This window comes from Ictidomys tridecemlineatus, chromosome 2 (genome assembly GCF_052094955.1).
Source record: "Ictidomys tridecemlineatus isolate mIctTri1 chromosome 2, mIctTri1.hap1, whole genome shotgun sequence".
Classification (NCBI taxonomy): domain Eukaryota; kingdom Metazoa; phylum Chordata; class Mammalia; order Rodentia; family Sciuridae; genus Ictidomys; species Ictidomys tridecemlineatus.
The window spans coordinates 3606544-3625659 of NC_135478.1; the positions used below are offsets into that span (position 1 = coordinate 3606544).

Here is a 19116-nt window from a genome sequence, read left to right on the forward strand (position 1 = left end):
CTTCCTGGGAGGAGACGGTGGGCCCATGTCACACGCTGCAGAGGCAGCTTCACGGTGGACAGGGGCCAAGCATGATGTCATAGGAGTAGAGGGGGACGACACCCTCGTTTGGGGGAGGCCAATCTGTGAAGGTGGCAGTTGTCACCCCGTATTCTAGGAAGGCAACAGCTCAAGCTGATAACTGTCTCCACCTCCAAGACCACCTTGGCCCTGACCCAGAGCACACCAAGCCCGGAGTGCCGGGCGTCCAGGAAAGCTCAGGGGAACACCTGCAGGGGGGCAGGGGCTCGGGGAGCTGTGCATCTGCTCTAAGGTCCACCCCAGGAAGAGGGCACAGTCCCTCACCTGCCATGTCTGGCAGCTCTGGGCAGAGGGACCAAGCTGCCTCTCTGCCCCCTCATTCCAGGGAACCTAACTCCAGCCCCCCGGGAGCCTCCCAGTGACCCGAAGCCCCAGCTACCATGCGTGCCTCGGGGCGCCATCCCTCTCAGGGAGGTCTGGCTCTGCATGCAGGGGCTGGGGCTGAGGGTGATCTCTGCCCTCACTGATCCCTCAGTCACGCCACACTTTCACTCATCGGCACTGCTGCGGGTCCACTCTGCAGATGCCGGGCCCAGGGGCAGGGCTTGGCCCCTGGCGGCTCCCCTGGGCCTCTCCCAGCGGCACCGCAATGAACTTGGCTAAGTCCAGAAACTGCTCCTGGCTGCCAGGATTGCACCTCCACGTCCATGGCCGCTGGACCCGCCCCAAGGAAGCAGCGGTGCTCAAGGGACGGCCACTGGAGCCCTGCCCTCCAGTGGGACACCGCCAGAAGAGTGAGGGGCTTCCGGGGCCAGAGCCTCCTGCCACCGGGGCTTGGTCTGTGCCTAACCCAGATGCTGAGGGCACGAAACCCCAAGAACAGTGCCACAGAGAGGAAGGCAGGCACTGGGGCAGGCGGCCTGACCCTGGGGACAGTGGCCTTCACATCCTGGGGCCCTGCTTCCCAGGACTGAACCGACCACAGATTGAAAATACGCATATTTTTTTAATGTGCCTGTTCTGAACGTGCGCAGAATCTGCTCTGGTCATCATTCCCTAGCGACACAGTGTAACGACGATTTCCACAGCGTCTACACTGTGGATACCCCAGAGGACCTGAAGTCTGAGTTGACACGAGGCTGCGCGTAGGTTCCACGCAAATACTGCGCCCAGCGTGAAGGGGCTGGAGCGTCGTGGGGCCGTGGAGCCCACGCCGCGCTCGCCCAGGGGCTGCATGCCAGGGCGCAGCCTGCGAGCCGGTGTGGCCGGAGCCAGGAAGGACAGTAATACTCCCCTCTCCCTTAAACCGACGGCGACCTCCACTGAAGGGTCTCAAATCAAAGCCACAGCGGTGAACCTCAACTCAGCGCGGCTCAGACACACACGAGCTGTTCACACCCAGGGCTAAGCCAAGCGCAGTGTGTGAGTGTGTGTGTGTGAGTGAGTGTGTGTGTGTGTGTGTGTGTGTGAGAGAGAGTGAGTGACCAGGGGTCGGGCAAACACGTGAAGCTCCGCAGGGCCCACAGTCCCTGCTGTGACCACGCGTCCCCGTCCCCAGCGGAGAGCCGAGGCCAGACCCGGCGCGGAGTGATCCTGGCCGTGGGCCAGTGAAACTCGGTCGACACTGAACTGTGAGGTCCACGTAATTGCACGTGGCCTCACATAGTCTTCTTTCTTCTTCTTTTCTTTTTTATGTTTCCTTAGTTGCAGGTGCTGAGGATCGAACCCAGGGCCTCACACTTGCGACGAGGGCTCTATCGCTGAGCCCCAGCCTCAGCCCCAATAGTTTTCTTTTGATTATTTCTCAACAACTTAAGTGATAAAAAAGATTTGTTGTTGTTGTTGTTTTTCCCTCGCTCCCGGCTGTGTGAACAGGTACGGTCGCCTGAGCCCGCGGGGGTCTGCTGGCTGTGCCTTCGGTTGGAGCCAGGCTCCCGTCTCCGGGGAATTGAGACAGCTCTAAATGAGCCAGTGATAAGTGGGTGGGTAACCCAGGTAGTGACACACGTCCCTCCAGAAATCTCGGTGACCAGCAGGCCTCTGACAGTCTGAAGGCGAGGACAGCAGCCCCCTCCCTATCCCTGTCCTAGGACTGGGGACAGTGTCTGTAAAGGGGGTATGCACAGGTGACAGCTGGGGCGATGTCACGAGGAGAGAGAGGACAGCCCTCACATCCTGAGGATCCCGACCCTGATGGAAAGGAAAGGCTTGTGTCCCCCTCAAGTTCATACGCTGAACTTGACCCCAGTGCCATGGTGGGCACTCCCTGCCCACACCTTCCTGGCCCAGGGACACCGGGCATCTCAGAGAGCAAAGGGAGCCTGTGGGAGGGAGAAGGTGACTACAGAACGGGTCCGGGAACAGACAGCCATGCTCATGACAAGACACGCAACACTCAGTCCCCAGGAAGACAGACCAAAGCCCGTGAGAAACCTCGTCACATCTACAAGATTGGCTATGACAAAACAAGGAGGAGGGGCAAGGACTGGTGAGGATGCCAGACGCTGGAGCCGCCTGCCCTGCTGCTGGGATCAGCGAGTGGCACAGCAGCCAGAAGGACACTCTGCAGTTAAACACATGACCAGCCACGCAACCCTACCTACATGAAGAAAGAAGGATGAAAATATGTCCACACAAAAATTCGCACACAAATGTTCATAGCAGCATTGATCATAATAGTCAGAAAGCAAAAACCAACCCCAATGTCCATCAACAGGTAAATGAGAAATAAACTGTGATATCTACATACAATTAAATACCGCTCAGCCGGGAAGATCCATGTCGCAGTATGAATGAACTTCCAAACATCGCCCTAGGAGAAGGAGCCAGCCACAGAAGGCCACGTGGCGGGCATCCCACATGTACAGACAGACAAGAGATGGGTGCCTGGTGATGGGCTTCTGGTAGGCACAGGGCTTCTGGGGCTGGTGGCAGGTTCCAGGTCTGGGAGCGCTGACGGCTGCACAGGACCTGGAATGTCTTAAGGCCACTGAGTGGAAGCCATCTTCAAATGGTGAGTTTTATGTCACATGGATTTTACCTTGTGCTTTTTTTTTTTTTAATTGATATGGTAAGAGTTAACAAATGACAGAAGAAAAAGAGCTGATACAGAAACTACCAGGCTCTTTGCCTTGGAAGAAGTGCCATGTGATGCTGAGAACTTACAAAGTCAAAATTCTTTTTAACATTTCAGAAATGAACTTTGGTAACCAATGATCCCTAAGAGACTTTCTTTGGGAAAATATCCAGCAACAGGGAGGAGAAAGGTAGAAGGAAGTGACTTGCTTCTGGTGCCCCATAAATAGAATCAACCAGGGGACGACCGAGGAGCGGAGTGGACAGCGAGCACAGAGGCTGGGCGGAGGGGTCTGAGGTGGGAAGAGGCCCTGCTGGGAGTGGGAAGAACCACAGACTGCAGGCCCAGCTGGACCTCAGAGAGCAGGCCACTGCGGGGTGGCAGGAGCAGGGAGCCTCTAGAAGGCTCTACATTCCTGAGAGAAAAAAAGGAAAATCAATTGAGGTTGGTGTCTCAGAGACCTTAAAGATGCTTAAAAATTATGATCTAGTAGATTTAAAATAGGAGAAAAGTTCAGATAAAGGATAAATAACTGTGTCCAGGACTAGGTCTTAGAAATTCTGATTTTAAATTGTTTGTATAAAGAGAAAAAAAAATCTATACTAAATCAGAGGTCAAGAAGAGCAAGAAAGAAGTTCATCACAGACTCCCTCCTCGAGGAGAGAACAAACTGATGCCCAATTGGCGTGATGAGGCACAGGGACCCACAGGGACCCACGAAGACACTTCCAGACGGGGGTGGCACAGCAGGCTGCAGGCAGGACCCGGGGAAAAGTCTTCCTCTGGGGAAGGGGCAGAACGCTTGCTTCGGGGAGGGCAGAGACAGGGAAGTCCAGAACACACGTCAACAGGGAATCCCGGGGCCAGGGAGGCGAGGCTGCCCAGGGGCCACAGGCCTGGACTTGTGGTGGAACGGCCGGCCCAGCGCAGGCTCCTGGGGCATAGGCGGCCTGGCCTGAGCATGCAGCTCACTGTGACAGGAGGAGGCTGAGTCAGGCACGTGGGGCCCGAGTGGCAGGGCAGGCCTGACCGTGAGCGGGCCTAGGAGAGGGCTGGCAGGGGCCTGCAGAAGGTAGGTGGGTGCAGCGTGTTTTCCTAGGCAGGGGGGACACAGCTGTCATCAGGTTCCCAGGGCCTGTGACCAGGTATCCCAAAATGCTTAGAAGGTCCGGAGCCTGTGTTGTTCTGGGGCCAAGAATGGAACAAGGACGGTGGCAGATGACACATATGTGCGGGGGAGGTGGTGGCGTGCTGTCCTGCTCGAGTTGGGGCAGTCTGAGGCAAGGGCAGAAGCAGGAAGTCGTCTTTGCTGCAGGAGTGGAGCCTGGATGACAAGTGGCAAGAAGCAGAGGCCAAGGGGACATCTCTGGTGCTCAGTGAGGTGCTGGCTTCCTGCAGCCCAGGGTGAGGTGCCATGAAAGAGTGCGACTGACGCGCCTCCGCACAAGGAGCCAGCAGGACACACCTGTGCAGGGAGCCCGGGCAGCAGGCCGAGGGCCGCAGAGACAGGTGGCCGTCGGGGAGAGGCGCGGGTGCAGACAGAGGCACACCCGGAGCTCTCTTCGAAAACACCAGAGTGTGAGTTCATCCGTAAAAAGGAGTGGAACTGACATACAGCACAGCACGAGGCCTTAGAGAACACCAGGCTCTCAGGCCACACAGCGTGTGACCCACGGACACGAAATGTCTAGACAGGTGAGTCCACAGAGTGGGGGGGCCGGGGGTGCAGGAGGCTGGGGAGCGGAGGGGTGACTGCTCACAGGACAGGGCTTTGAGAGTGATGGAAATATCTGGAATCAGTGCTGGTGAGCGCGCCACAGCCCTGTGATAGGTCAACGCCCACTAAACTACACATCAGAAGGGCGAATCTGTGGCACATGAGTGTGCAAGGACAGGGTGGCACGCTTGTGGCCCCAGCTACTTGTGAAGCAGAAGCAGGAGGATCACTGGAGCCCAGGAGCTCAACGCCATCCTGGGCAACAGAGTAAGACCCTGTCTCTTAAAAATAAAACAAAATGAGGTATTAGCAGGTGTGGTTTCCATGCAGTGAGACAGCTGGAGAGTTCACACTGGCATTCCTCAGTGGTGGCAGGAGGTGGGGAGAGAGGGAGCGGCTCTTCTCTTTCTCTTTGTATTATTTGGATTTTTTTCCCTCACAATGGGAAGCTATGACTTTAAGGTCAAAGAGGAAGTAAAAAGGTTGTAGGCACTCGTGAAAGGCTTCCAGAGTCCTGAGATGGCCACCGGGGCTCCCGGGTGAATTGGTCGGCTGAGGAGGAGGCCCCTGTTACCAAGGCCAACCAGGGTCACCTTAGGAAAGGGAAACTGCTCAAGGCAAAGGGGCTTTGTGAGTGGCCTTGGGCTTCAGTGGCTATGAAGTGCAGCCTCTGGGTTCCATCCCAGCACTGGAGAGAGAGAGAGAGAGAGAGAGAGACTTAAAAATCGTGCCTGTCCTCACTTGAATGCCTTTGTCTATCAGGCCAGTGTCCGCGCCGATGGCCATAGGGGCAGAGCACTTGAAACGCAGCTGGTCCACACTGAGATTTCGAAGACATAGCACACAAAACAAACATAAAATACTCAGTAATAGTCTTCCCCACTATATTACATTTTGAAATATTTTAATACTGTGCATTGGGTGACATCACTTTTTACCTTTAATTTGAAATTGCACGTGGCTTGCATTATGTTTCCATGTTGGTCAGAAATAATCCAAAAGAGTCTTAATAAAACATCACTATCTAAGAGTCCCTATTTTACTAGAAATAAGGCAAAATTTTTAGACGTCAGTATGATTTTGATCAACTAAGGTGGAAGTCAGTTCAATAAGTCCTTTTGGGTGACCTGCAAATGTAGTGGAGGGGAGTCCTTCTCAAGGTGACAGAGAAGAGGACAAGTGTATAAGTAACCCTCACCTGGCAAAGGGCGGTGGAGAGTCCAGGGAGCGCCCGGCCTAGGCCCTGTGGGGTGCATGGTGCTCCCGACGACACCCACGGAGGGGCAGGGGCAGCAGCAACAGCTGCCCACGGCGCCTCAGCATGGACTGCTGGCCCTGAAGACTGAGCGCTGCTGGCTTCTCTTGCTGGAATACTAACACGTCCTGTGGGCGCTCCCGGCCCAAAGAAAACAAGGGCACTTTGCTCAAACAAAATAATGGCGCTTTTGCCAATTTGCAGAAACTTATTAGATGGGTTCCTCCTTCCATTTAAAACAATTTGCCTCACATATTTCTTAAAGCCTGGCTGCAGTTTTCCTCTTATCTGTTCGGGAAGACCACTCAGCAAAACAAATCCCCTGCAAGTCTCCGGTTGGGAGACACTGGACCAGCCTGTCCGGCCGGGCCCACAGCAGTCAAATGGCACGAGCCACGCGCCAGGACGGCACCTTAGGACAGAGTCACATTTCGTTAGTAAGCCCTGCAGGCTTCCCCATGTCAGGGTGCCCCACCGGGTTTCAGAAAGACCCTTAACCCCCGCCCCCTGTCACTGAGGGAGCCTCAAACACTGGATTTGGAAGGAGAGTGAGGCACCGTGGGCTCCGTAGGACCCTCCTGGGAGGGGAGAGGTCAGAAGTTACTGGACCGCCCAGGCGAGGGTGCACGAAACCCAACACTCAGTAATGCAGGGCAGACGCTCCAGAGCAGAGCGACCGGAGGGTCCAGTGCCTGGCAGAGGTGGCAGCCGGGGGAGGGGGAGGCCGAGGTGAGCTGGCCCCCAGCCCGGGCAGCGCAGGAGCCTGCCTGCCCTCTGGGAGGAAGACAAGGCGCTGAATCTGGGGACCTGGGGCTTCCAGGGACAGCGGGGTGCCCAGGTGGGGACCCAGCAACTCTGAAGCTACAGGATTGTCACCTTCTTAAGGGCCTGACAGTCGTCCGGAGCCTGCTGGGTGGGATTTGGCAAGGCCTAGAGGTAACAAAGCAGCCCTCCAGATCTGCAGGAGACACACTGCAAGACCCACCCGCAGCTGAAGCACTGAACACTACGGGGGTGACGCGTTTTCCTGTGTGCGCGCACCTAGGGCAGCTTGTAAGTGGTGAACAGAGATTAACAGTGACCCTAAAGTAGAGCAACTGTCACAATATCCCATAGTTAAACTCATCTAAACCAGTGCATTGGTTATCTCTGGAATTTTCCATTCACCGTGTCTGGACTCGGGAGTGGAAAGCGCAGAAAGCAGCGCCTTGATGGACACACGGGAGGCACCTGGCGGCGACTCACGTGGCCTTGATTCTCAAACCTAACCTTGGTCACCTGACAGTGACAATTTTAAAATCTGGCTGCGCCCCTGAGAGCAGAGCTGCTGCCCTGCCCACTGGCACTGACCTATGGCTGACAGGCCCGCTCTGCCTTTCCCGGAAGAGCCCCCGGGTACACCAAGGGGAAAGCATTTGCTCACGGGAAGAACACTGGAGACCTGAAGGTCACTCGGCCTTCCCGTGGGGGACACCTGGTCTCCGCGGGTTCACCCAGATCATGCTGACCTGCGCTGGGTTTCTACTTCCAAACGGCCCAACCCCCTCTGCAGGAACTGGGACTGCCACCCCCACCCAGAAGGTCTTAGTGGATCAGAGACGAGCGTGGGAGGCACAGCCGGTGTCATTTTATCTAAGAACTCTGTGCCAGACACCTGAAGTACAAGTGTATCCGAGTTTCTACTGGGAATCCTCCAGGAGTTCCACTGCCCAGGAAGTCATGCCTCTGTGGTGGGCTGGAATATCAAGAAGAGACTGTATTTGTTCTAAAGGTCTTTCCCTCAAGATACTCTTTCTGGCTAATAATTTTCTGTATTAATGATTTTCTGTATTAGCTTTGAGTTTGACTTGCATTAAAAATGACTCTCAGGCCTGTAGTCGCAGCTGCTTGGGAGCCTGAGGCAAGGGGGATCGTGAGTTCAAAGCCAGCCTCAGCACTTTCAAGGCCGGAAGCAATTCAGCGAGATCCTGTTTCTAAATAAAATATGAAAAGGGGCTGGAGATGTGGCTCAGGGGTTAAGCACCCCTGGATTCAATTCCTGGTACCAAAAAAAAAAAAAAAAAAAGACACTCAGATGACTGTGACCACTGCAGAAACCGTACGGCAGTGCACTCCTCTGCATTCACCCTCAGGAGAGCCAGCCAGGGCTACAGGGACTCCCGGCTCCCGCCTGGCCAGTCTACAGCAGCACAATTCACTACAGCCAGACACCGAGCCAGCCTGGGTGTCCGTGAGGGAAGAGGGATAAAGAAAACACGGCGTGTGTATGCAGGGGAGCTTGCTTCAGCCACGAAGAATGAAATCATGTCATTTGCAGGAAAATGGATGGAACTTGAGGACATTATGTTAAGCAAAATAAGCCAAATTCAGAAGGTCAAGGGTCATATGTTTCTCTCATATGTGGAAGCTGGAGAGGAAAAAGGAAAAGAAAGGGGGTGGGGGGCTCCTGAAAATCTAAGGGAGACAGTGGAGTAGAGGAAGAGAGCCAGGGGGAGGAGGAGAGGGAAAGGGGAAAATCATATTGTCACACCATGAGTGAGTTTCACCATGGTGCATAATCATAACGTACCAATAAAAAATGGGAAAAAGTGAGCTGGGGAGGGGCTGCAGGCCAGCAGTAGGGCAGGTCACCGAGCGTCGTGAGGACCAGGGTTGATCCCCAGCACTGCGGACAACAACAAAAGACCTCACCTAGTAAGAATTCTTAGTCGAATGAGAAATCGGGGGTACCTGGTAGAAACTTCAGGAGTCGAGGCCCTCCCTGCTGGGGCAGTGTGGTGAGCCCTTGGCCGATCCAGCCCTCTAAGACCAGGATGGGGGAACCTCAGTGGGCTGCGTCTCCCACACCATCAGAGACACTGGCAGTGACCTTGACCCAGCGCCTCCAGCTCCCCATGAGGACATTCTTGCTCTTTTTCTTTGACATTGAGCTTGTGAATCCTGAGTGACCACAGTGAGCATCAGAGAGGGCTGGAGATCCCAGCACGTGGGAGGGATCTACCCAGGCCCTGCTGGGAGGGCCAGAAAGAAGGCAAGTGTCTGGTCCTGCCCTGGGGAGCAGATCCCACTCTGCACCTCTGCTTCCTCCTGGGGCACAGCCGGGGCACAGGGCTGACTTCCTGAGGGTGGCCCAGCAGTCAAGAGAGCTGTCAAATCTCTCACAAACCACTCAAGCCACAGGAAGAACCAAGGTTTACAACACAACTTACCCTTGCTTTTCCTCAGAGCAAAACGGAGAATTCCGTCAGTTGGTTAATGAAATTGCACTAGATTTGCTCCAAATCAGCTTTTTCAAAAGTGAAATCTCCCAAATCCAAACAAGAGATAATCAAACCACTGGGATTGGCTTAGACAGAGAGTTGGGCATTTAATATTCTCCACTGTGTACTCGGCTCCTAGCAATGAGACAGGCAGCGTTTCCATTATAAGACTCCACTCCCCCCACGAGACCCCAAAACTTTTTGGAAAAGAACTTGACTTGCAATTTTGGCTGGGCAAAAAAAGGAAGTCAATTAACAGTAGAGGTCTTTGATTAAAATTTCTTTGGGGATTTTGTCAAAGAATCTACATATTGAAAGGGCTGGAATGTTAATTTAGACAGAATCAAAAACATGGCGATTTGAAGGCGTTGGGATTTTTCTTTTGTTAAAACTGAAAGCCACGCTCAGTTGGTGTGGGCCCCACAGGTCTGGAGAGCACCCAGGCTCATGGGTTTTACTGCCTCGTGTGTTACACGTGACACCTACGTACTGTGGCCTGTGGGAAGGATGGCAGGGAGAGCCTGTGACGGTGGAGAAGAGGAAATAAGATGCATATATCACTACTGTGTGTTAGAGCAGCATAGTGACACTAAAGCTGAGTGCCGGGGTGACTCTTCTGTGGTCCCAGTCACTTCTGGCTAATTATCTAGTGGTCCCAGGGGGGGTGACTCTGTTTCCACCCAGGAGACATAGTTGGGAGCATCGTTTGGAGAGGAAATGTGCCTTGGGCAGGTGGAGCAGGGGCTGCTCGACACCCCACGGTACCATAAGAGTCTGCTCCACCAGGAATCATCGGGCCCCCGGGGGCCACCTGCAGTGATGGGGACCCAGTGCTGGTCCCACATAATCCCACTCAACTCACCAACAAAGACCCCAGTTTCCAAGGTGACAGCACACTGGATTAGAGTCTTAAGAGCACGATTTTCAATGTAGAGATGACACTGCACCGAGAGGGGACAGGAAAGCCTAGACCTGGTGCGGGTCTGGCATCCGTTGGGAGAAGAGAAGGGTGATGTGGGGGAAGGGCCCGGGGCTGGGCGGAGATGAGCCCTGGACGCTGAGCTGTCTGCGTGGTCACAGCAAAGGGGCCAGTACAGAAGTCTGGCTGATGAAGTAGAGAGGGGAAGTGTCCATCTGTCCTCCCAGGCAAGGCCGGGAGTCGGAGAGAGAAAGCAGGACTCACAAGAGGCAGGGGCCCGGCTGCAAAAGGAGCCATAGCCGAGAGACGGAGTGGCCATGGCGGGCGCTTGTGGTGGTGACTGAGGCTTCTAGGAGAGGAGGGCTGAGCCAACAGCAGAAGGCAAGGACTCCAGAGGCCTCTCACCTAGACCCCGAGGGAAGCTGGGCTTGGCAGGACACAGCAGCGGGAAGGCAGGCCCCGGAAGCCTAGGTGGGGAGGCCTGGCCGTCCTCAGTCCCGCCTCCTGCAGGCTGTGCACTAAGGAACTGCCAGCTGCCTGCCCAGTGTCCTGGGTGAGCGCGGCCACCAGGGAAACCTGTTGTGGACTACACCACGCGTCCTCAGGGGCTCCCAGAAGGTGTCTGGGCAGGTCTGCTCACGGCTCTGTACCTAACCGCACTGTGATTTACTCAGGCCACGTGCTCCTGAGATGCATCTGCTGGTCCTCGCTGAGCATCTGAACATCAGTCACCAGCGGCTGTGAGCAGTTTTGAATTTCTTCAGCCACTGCCCCCCCCCCCCGGCTTTCCACGGGATGCTACAGTGACACGCTCACAGCCTCAGCTAAGTATAAGCGCCTCAGAAGGTGAGGATTTGGGGTGAACAAATATTTGCTGAATAAATGGAGACCCCACAAAGGTCTCCACAGAAAGAAGTCCCAACTATGGTGAATTATTTTAGAAAAGGAACAATTTTTTTTTTAACTGGAAGCACATTCTTTTCCCACCATCTGTGGGTCTGGAATTGCAATGCCTCTGTCTGCAGGTGCCCGGGACCAGGAGAGGGGGCAAGACCCCGAGGGAAGCTGGGCTTCTCCTTGGGCTCCCCCGGCCTGGGCAGGGCAGGCACACATTTTCGTGGGCTGGTCACTTTTCTGGAAACTCCTACCAAGGCCTTGCCCCACAGATCACCTTCCCAACAGAAACATATTCTTGGAAACACAGCAGCGTTTCTCAGTGATAATCAGCTCACATTTTAAAAATCAGCGTAATTAGGTGCTGCTGCTACTTCAGGCCTGGACTCCATGTCACCGTATGATTGCGACAGTTTCCAGGGAGACAAGTGCTCACGATCCAGACCTTCTGCCTTTTTTTGAGGACAGGACCCTTTTTTAACTGGCACTTGCCCCAGTCCCATCCTTCCAGGCTCCGCCAGACTTGGACCTTGCTGGTGCGCGGTCTTTCGGGTCATCTCCGCCCTGGCCTTCCCAGCCGCCTCCCGGCTCTCCCTCCATCACAGTCCTTCAGAGCTCCTCTGTGCAGCCCGACTCAGGGCAGCCGGAGGGGGAAACAGTGCCGCGTGCGTGGACAGATACCCCTGTGGTCCAGCCCGGCGCTGAGCCGTCATTTAGTCTAAAGGGTAAGGGAATTCTGATGCCTGCTACCTCGAGGACAGGCCCTGAGGACATCGTGTTCAGTGGAATAAGGCACACACCCTGCAGGACTCGCCCACAGGCGGTCCCTAGACTCACATCCACAGAGGGCGAAGCAGCGGGTCGGAGCAGGGCTGGGGGCTGAGTGTCACGGGGGAGGGGAGGGCCTCTGGAGGGAGGGCTGCACAGTGTGAAGGCGCTCAGGCCCTGAGCTGCAGCTTCACCGGGGTTAAGACGGTCACCAGTCACCGGGAAGTCATTTTGCTATAATTAAAAACAAAACACGCTGGGGCTGGGGGTGTGGCTCAGCGGTAGAGCACTCGCCTGGCATGTGAGACCCCTAGTTCCATCCTCAGCACCACATAAAAATAAATAAGTGAAAGAAAGGTGTTGTGTCCAACTACAACTAAAAAATAAAAATGAAACAAAGCACGCAACAACTTTCCTCCCGACTCTTCTGCGGCTTCTTGTTCCTTGAGTCTGTCCTTGGCCTTCTCTCCCGACCCACTTCATGACTGAAATGACCCATTACCTGCTGACCTCTCCTGCAGCTTGACCCCCAGCCTGGCCGCCCCCCAGCTACAAGCACCAACATCCAGCTCCCTCCTGGAGGACGGTCCCCTGCCTGTCTCACTAGCATCTCAGACTCGCCAAGTACAGGACTGCACTCATCGCCTCCCCCTGCCCCAAACCAGTGTCTCCATGTTCCCCACTCACTGAACAGTCCAGCTCGGCCAACCCCTAATGCAGGCACGTGGGCATGGCCTGGGCTCCTCCATGGCCACTCAGAGAGTCCCAGGTCCCACGCGGCCTCAGGGTCCTCAGCTCTGCACCCCCCCCCCCACTGTGCTTCTCGGAAGGCCTCACCACCATCCCCTGCATTCGCCTGCAGCCTCCCAGGGCCTCTGCTGCAGGCATGGCCAGGGCCTCTCAGCCAGCAACACAGACAAACGCCCGGGCTAGCCAGGGGGTGGGCCAGACTGTAAATATCTCAGGCTCTACAGGCCACATTCTGTTTCTGTCGCAAATACTCAACCCTGTCATTGCTGGGTAAACACAGACAGACAGGATATGTAAGTGGATGGGCGTGGCAGGGTGCCAACAAAACTTTACTCCTGCAGACAGGCCGGGCTGGATCCAGCGGAGAGAGTTTTACCAAGCCCTGCTTAGACGAGGCCCTGCCCTGTCCCTGGGTCCCCTCTCTAGCCTAACCTCCCGTGGGCTCTGTACTTGCACTAGGACCTGCCTGACCACATCCCACTGTCCCCAGATTCAGCTCAAGCCATGCCCTCCTTCGCGGCTTTCCTGACCCCTGCAGACAGAGCTGGCCTCCCTCCTGAGAGCACCTGCCGTGCTGTGGACAGGGCCTGACTGGCAGAGGGCGGGAGCTGTGAGCGATGGACCAAGGCGGAGGTGTGCACCAGAGCTGCAGCGGTGGCTGTGCCCCTCCACGGACACCTACACCAGGGCCAAACCTACAGAGGTCTACATCAGACCCACAAGAGCAGCCAAACCCTTCCTCGTGCCACGGAGGCCTTGGAAAGCTGCCGGCTCCCTTCCTCTCCCCTGCTGCTCACCGGCACCAGCACCCTTTCTAGGCCTTGCCCGGGCCCAGCTGGTTCCCCGCCACCACAGGAACTTGGTCCCTGCTGCCCCTGCCCAAGCCTCTCCCCGCCAACAGCACAGGGCCAGCACCTCGAGGGCTCCGCTGACAGCAGGGGCCGGTCAGTACCACAGGCACTGTTGTGTGGCCTCAAGTTTTGGTTCAGTTCACCATCCACAAAGTTCCTTATGAGTCACCGCAGTCCCCAGACACACAGGGCCAAAACGACCGCACAGGAACAGGGTCACCGTGTGCAGCACGTCTGCGCTTTGTTTAAATGACAACTAATCACTCTATTGGGCCACTGCATGTCAGTTCTCCCTGTTTTAATGGCTTTATGACGTCTTCCATTTAGAACGGGAACCATGGCAGGTGGGAAGTGATCCGTGGCTCCGAAACCCACTCACGTGGAACCAGCTGCAGACAGTCAACTGCGTCTGTCGGGAAGTCGGAGAATTCACAGCCACTGAGAACGAGAATCAGGCCCTGCCAGGCCACGGAGCAGTGTCAAGACCTGCAGGACCGTGCATCACGGAACAGGAATGCGGCCTCGCGGAGAAGAGCCAGGTGCAGCCCGCGGCCGCCCGCTCCTACGGGCCTGGCTCAAGGCCTTGCACGGAGACCGGCCCAGTCCTCGTCTCCAGATGGCACACCTCCAGATGCCAACCGGGCTGGCGTTGAAGAGCAGTGATAACAGAAGGGAAACAGTTTTGAAACGTTCTCATCTATGAGTTCTGCTGTGGAGCTGCCCTGGACCTCGGGCGGACTTCAGGCGGCCTCACACGACGGCCGTGACGTGGAATTCAGCTGCTGTGTTGTTGTTGGAGCTCCTGCCAGCACTCACCCTTGCAGAGGGATGTGTTTGTCCACTAAATTCCTAGATTAACTTCAGGCATTTCCTACCTTAAAACAGACCGCACGAGGTCCACATGCAATCCAGCAGGACGTCCTTGCTGAATGCTTCCTCAGCATCCGGTGGTAGTCAGGAAATCCAGTCACGAACGGACAACCCGGGCCACTTATTACTTAGTAATTATAACGACAGGCTTCCTGAGCACCTTGTAGGTGCCAAGCCCTGGGCTAGGGGGTTGACAGAAATTATTTCTACCACAGCAGCCACATAAGCTATCGCTACTCATCCACAGTCCCTGCCTCTCCCCGTTGAACCCTCCTGCGGCACTCCAAGCTGTCACTCCCCGTGGGGCGGGAGCTGAGGAACTAGCTTTCCCTTCCTTCTCGGCCCTCATTCATCCAGTCTGAGCTCTGCCAAGTCTCAGCGGGGGCTCTCGTGGTCCCCGAGGAGCCACTCTCCACCCCACAGGGGCTGTCCTTGCAGGCCTGCAGGAAAGCACTGGTTCCTGGGCCAGGGTTGTTCTCAGCCCTGGGGATGTAGAAGGTACGCAAACTGCTGCCCTCACCAGGCTGACAGTCTCATGAGGGTGGTGATGACAAAATAAGCAGGCCGACCGCACAGTGTCCAACACCACGGAGACGGGGAAGAGGGAGGGAGGCCGAGTGCACCGCCATTTCTGAGTGAGTGGCCCATGACATCTGGGATGGGGCTTGGAGGCAGCGAGCCCTCCCAATTCCTGGGCAAGGACTTTGCAGGTGCTGGGTTTCTGAGAGGCAGCAATGCCAGGGAGGTCAAAGGTGAGGCCACGGAGGCACTGACTGGGGAATGAGGGTGACTTTGGTTTTTGCTCCATGTTGAGGTGAGAGCCACTGACTGGACAGGTTTGAGCTGAAGAATAGAAAACAGGCATGAATATGGCCCCCTCAGATGAACAGCTTCTGGGCTGAGGATGGACTGCCATAGGCCACCGAAGGCATCACCTGCACAGGACCCTCCTGGTGGCTTGAACCAGGACTGCCGGGAGAAGTGGTGGGACATGGTTAAGGGACAGTGGACAGGATACGACAGCCCAGGAGAAAGGAGCCAAGATTGACTTCAGGGTTTTGATGTGAGCAACTGAGAGAAGCAAGTTGTTAATATTTACTAAGGTGGGGGCAGGTTTAGGGGGGCTGTGGTGAGCTCAGCTTAGCTGCAGAATCCGCCTGGACTGCCCAGCAGGCACCGAAGGACACTGGGGGCAGGGAGAGCATCCTGAGCCCGCTGGGGCTTTCTGGCAGGAACTCCCTCCAGAGTTCTCCCGGGCCCTTCTCCCCCTTTCCTTGTCCTTCCCTCGCCCACAAACCCTCGCCATTCTGGTCTTCCTTTCCTAAAGTTCTCCATTTTATTTTCTATAAGAATTCTTTGCTGATCTTGGGGTTTCCAAGAAGCATGTGGTGTCTTCAGATTCCTCTAACCCTGACACTCATGCCTTCCACCGTCACTCTGCAGTCCCTTTAATGAATCAAGTGCATCCGCTCCGCTAGGCACATGCTGTGAGAGTGTGGCCTGGAGGGTTAATCCCCACTGAAATTCTGGAGGAGGCAGAATATGAAATAATATGAAACTAAAATCAAAGCAACTTTCTAAACAAGTCCACAGCCCCTTACAGAAATCTGACCTGAACACTGGGAAATCTTAAAACAAATTGATAGACTCATCTGATGACAAAACATGACCTGAACTGATATGACTCCACTTATGATCCTTCTCCACTCCGTTTCATGCAAATAGTCCTATAATTTAGGGCAGAAATCTGGATGTGTCCTCATGGGAGTGCAGAGGACCCTGCAACTTGGACGCTGATGGGGAATGGTGCTGACGACTCTTCCAATTGCTGAGGGTCCCAAGAAGTGAGATGGTCTCTCTGGGAACTTCCCTTTGCTTTTTAAAAAGTTTCATAATTTACAAATAAGTAGGTGGGCATGGGGTGCATTATATAAAGAAGCTGTCACCCTTCAGTTAATTAAAAACTAACATATAAGATGTGGTTCCCACCAGTCCTAGAATTTTATGAGCAAAAGAAACACTACTCATATAAAAAACTCACAAGTAAACAGAAGTGAGTCTGCATTATGTATTTGGGGAGTTCAAAACCCAATTGAGTCAAATGTATGAAAGATGATATATCAAGAGCTCTGTAATGTTTTGAACAATCAATAAAAAAATGGAAAAAAAACTCACAAGTATACTCAGATTTTTTTACTCAATTACAATATTAATTAAGTTTAAATTAATTAAATATTACTATTAATTGTAACTCTCATATGAAACTCAAAATCAGATCTAAGGAATGAGACCCAGAGAAACCATTCCCCAGTGTGGTATTTCTGGTGCACAGATCCATCCTATTAGCACTTGGGTAATAAACACCATCAAGAGATGAAAAACAGCACTACCAATACTTTTAAAGGTAACACGTGCCCTTTGCCCAGAAAGCCAACTTCACTGAATATCCTGTTACTTGAGGTAATTGATGACTCTGTCCCTCTGCTCTCAGGCTCAGTGGTTTGTAGAGGCACATCTCAAGGGTGAAATGATTCGGTAAGGCTCATGCTGCAGGGGCAGACTATTTCTGAATCTGTTCCCGGCCCCAAACAGTGGAGCTATACAGGATCAAGTAACAGTGGTAGCTTTTCCATCATTAACCCCCACCAAAGTGTGGCGCAGCCTGTGGATGAAGGAGCTCTAGTGACAGAGGAAATTAAATTCCTCTCCTAGGGGCTCTCACCGGACAACCCTTGCTTCTCAGTGAGCAGAATAGGTGAGCAGCCATTTCCAGGGTTATTTTCAGGTCAATGCAAGACTTTGGGAGAAACAGGAGGTAGTCACATCCAGAAGGACAGGGTAAGAATCTTCATATAATAATATACATACACACACACATATCTGTCTGTCTAAACTTTCACACCGCTTCAGAGCACGAAACAAAAAGAGAAGAACATCTGGACAGTACAGACAGGCAAAACTAAAAAGAAGTTCCTATTGAGGTTTCGCGTCATGATTATTGGCCTGAAAGTGTGTTTAATTCACCTCCACTTCTCACATTTTATTTGACACATAATCCCTGTACATATGTAGGAGGAACGCGCAGAAGGCGCAGCAGCAGCAGCAGCACTTTGTGGGGAAGTTCCCTGAAACTGATCATGAACCTCCAGCAAACCCTTGATTAACTTTGGATCTTGAGAGCGAATCCCATCGGGAGGGGGAACCTCACTAAATCCTGCGCTGACAGTTCACAGCGCAAAGCAAGAAAATAGTGGGGGAGGGTACCAAAAACATCCCAAATGGGAATGAGGTCCCGGGGACAGGCAGAAGCCCCGGGCTCGTGCTCGGGACGGACCAAACTCTGCCCGGTCCCTTCTCCGTTCCTGCAGAGCGAGGTTAAAATAAGAAAGCGAACCTCCGCCTCCCGCCCAAGTGGCCCGACAGCTGGGGCCCGGGGCCCCTGAACGAGCCGGGCGACAGGCAGCAGGCGCCGCGGCTTCTCCCGGGCTGCGCAGGAGAGGAACGAGCGCGGCGCGGGGCGCGGGCCAGGGTGGGTCTCACCACCGACGCTCGCACCGCGCCGCGCGGCCGGGAAGGCGCGCCAGCTCTCGGGCTCCTGCGCTAACTAGGAAGACTCCAAAAAAAAAATCCACTTCGGTGATGGGTGAACTTTTTCCGCTTCCCTGTAGATCCTAATGGGGGAGCCGCGGGGGTGCGCGGAGACTCGGGGGAGGCGCGGGAAGCACCGGCGGGGACCCGCACACGCGGGGCCGGGGTCTCACCGCGAGCAGGGCAGGAGGGGCTCTCCCAGCGCCAGCACGCCGACTTTTCTGCGCAAAGTGCGAGAAGCGGGTTCCAGGGCTGCCCCGAAATCAGTGTGTCTCGGGGGTCCAAGGGAAAGGGGTCCCGGGACACTAACAATCCAGGAGCTGGGGCATAAACGAAAACGGCGCCTTCCAGGACCCCCAGTTCGGGGAGTGTGAGACTGAAAGAGAGAGGGGCCCCAAGGGGTGCCCCGGTTTCAGAACTTTTGGGAGTGACGGCAGAGGACTCTCCGGTCGCCCCCAGTTTGCGAGGCCTGGGAGGGAAGGCGTCCGGGTCAGTTGCCCGCGGTCCCGCTCCGGGCTCTGGATGCGGGCACAAGAGTGACGGGTCCTCGGCCCCTAATGGGGAGCCCAAAGCTGGCCGAGGGTCCCCGGGCGGCCGCACCCCAGGAAGTTTTGTAAAAAGTGAGGCGACGGGTTCCCACTCGCCGAGACTGCTACAAAGAGGGAGGGGGCGTCGCCTGGGACCCCCAAACTCAGCGGCGCGCGGGGCCCGGGGCGCCGAGGCGGGGCCCGGGTGCGCCGTCCCGGGCGCTCGGGGTGCTCGGCGGGGTGCTCTCCCCGATCCCCGGCCCCCCGGGCGGGGTCCCCGCCGCTCCCCGCACTTCCCGGACGGTCGCATCGGTCACCTGGAGTTCGGGCCGGGAGTTCGGGCAGCGGCTCCCGCGGCGGCGGCGGCGGCTGCTGCGTGTTGGTCCCCGTTGGTAAGTAACAGTCTCCACGGCTACAGTCTCTATGGCGGCGGCGGTGGCGGCGGCGGCCGCTCCTCCTCCGGCTCCCGCCGCCCGCCCGCCGGGCTGCCTCGCGCCGCCCGCCCGCCGGCCGCGACGGGGCGGGGCGTTGTTACCGGCAACGGTTACCAGGCTCCACGCCCCACCCCCTCAACGGACCGCCCACGCCCGCCTCCAACGGGCAAGGGGCGGAGCGCGAGG

At 55.6% G+C, this 19116-nt stretch overlaps 1 protein-coding gene across 2 annotated transcripts in view; it reads right to left on the bottom strand.

Annotated features, from left to right (window-relative positions):
• Rfx2 (regulatory factor X2) overlaps positions 1-19010 on the bottom strand; it is a 79546-nt gene extending 60536 nt beyond the window's left edge. The window contains exon 1 of one of the 2 annotated variants that reach the window (XM_078034329.1): positions 18814-19010. The gene's annotated coding sequence lies outside the window, so the exon portion shown is untranslated. The remainder of the gene's footprint in view (positions 1-18813) is intronic. The other variant, XM_078034326.1, reaches the window with a different exon arrangement.
• Positions 19011-19116: the final 106 nt, after the last annotated feature.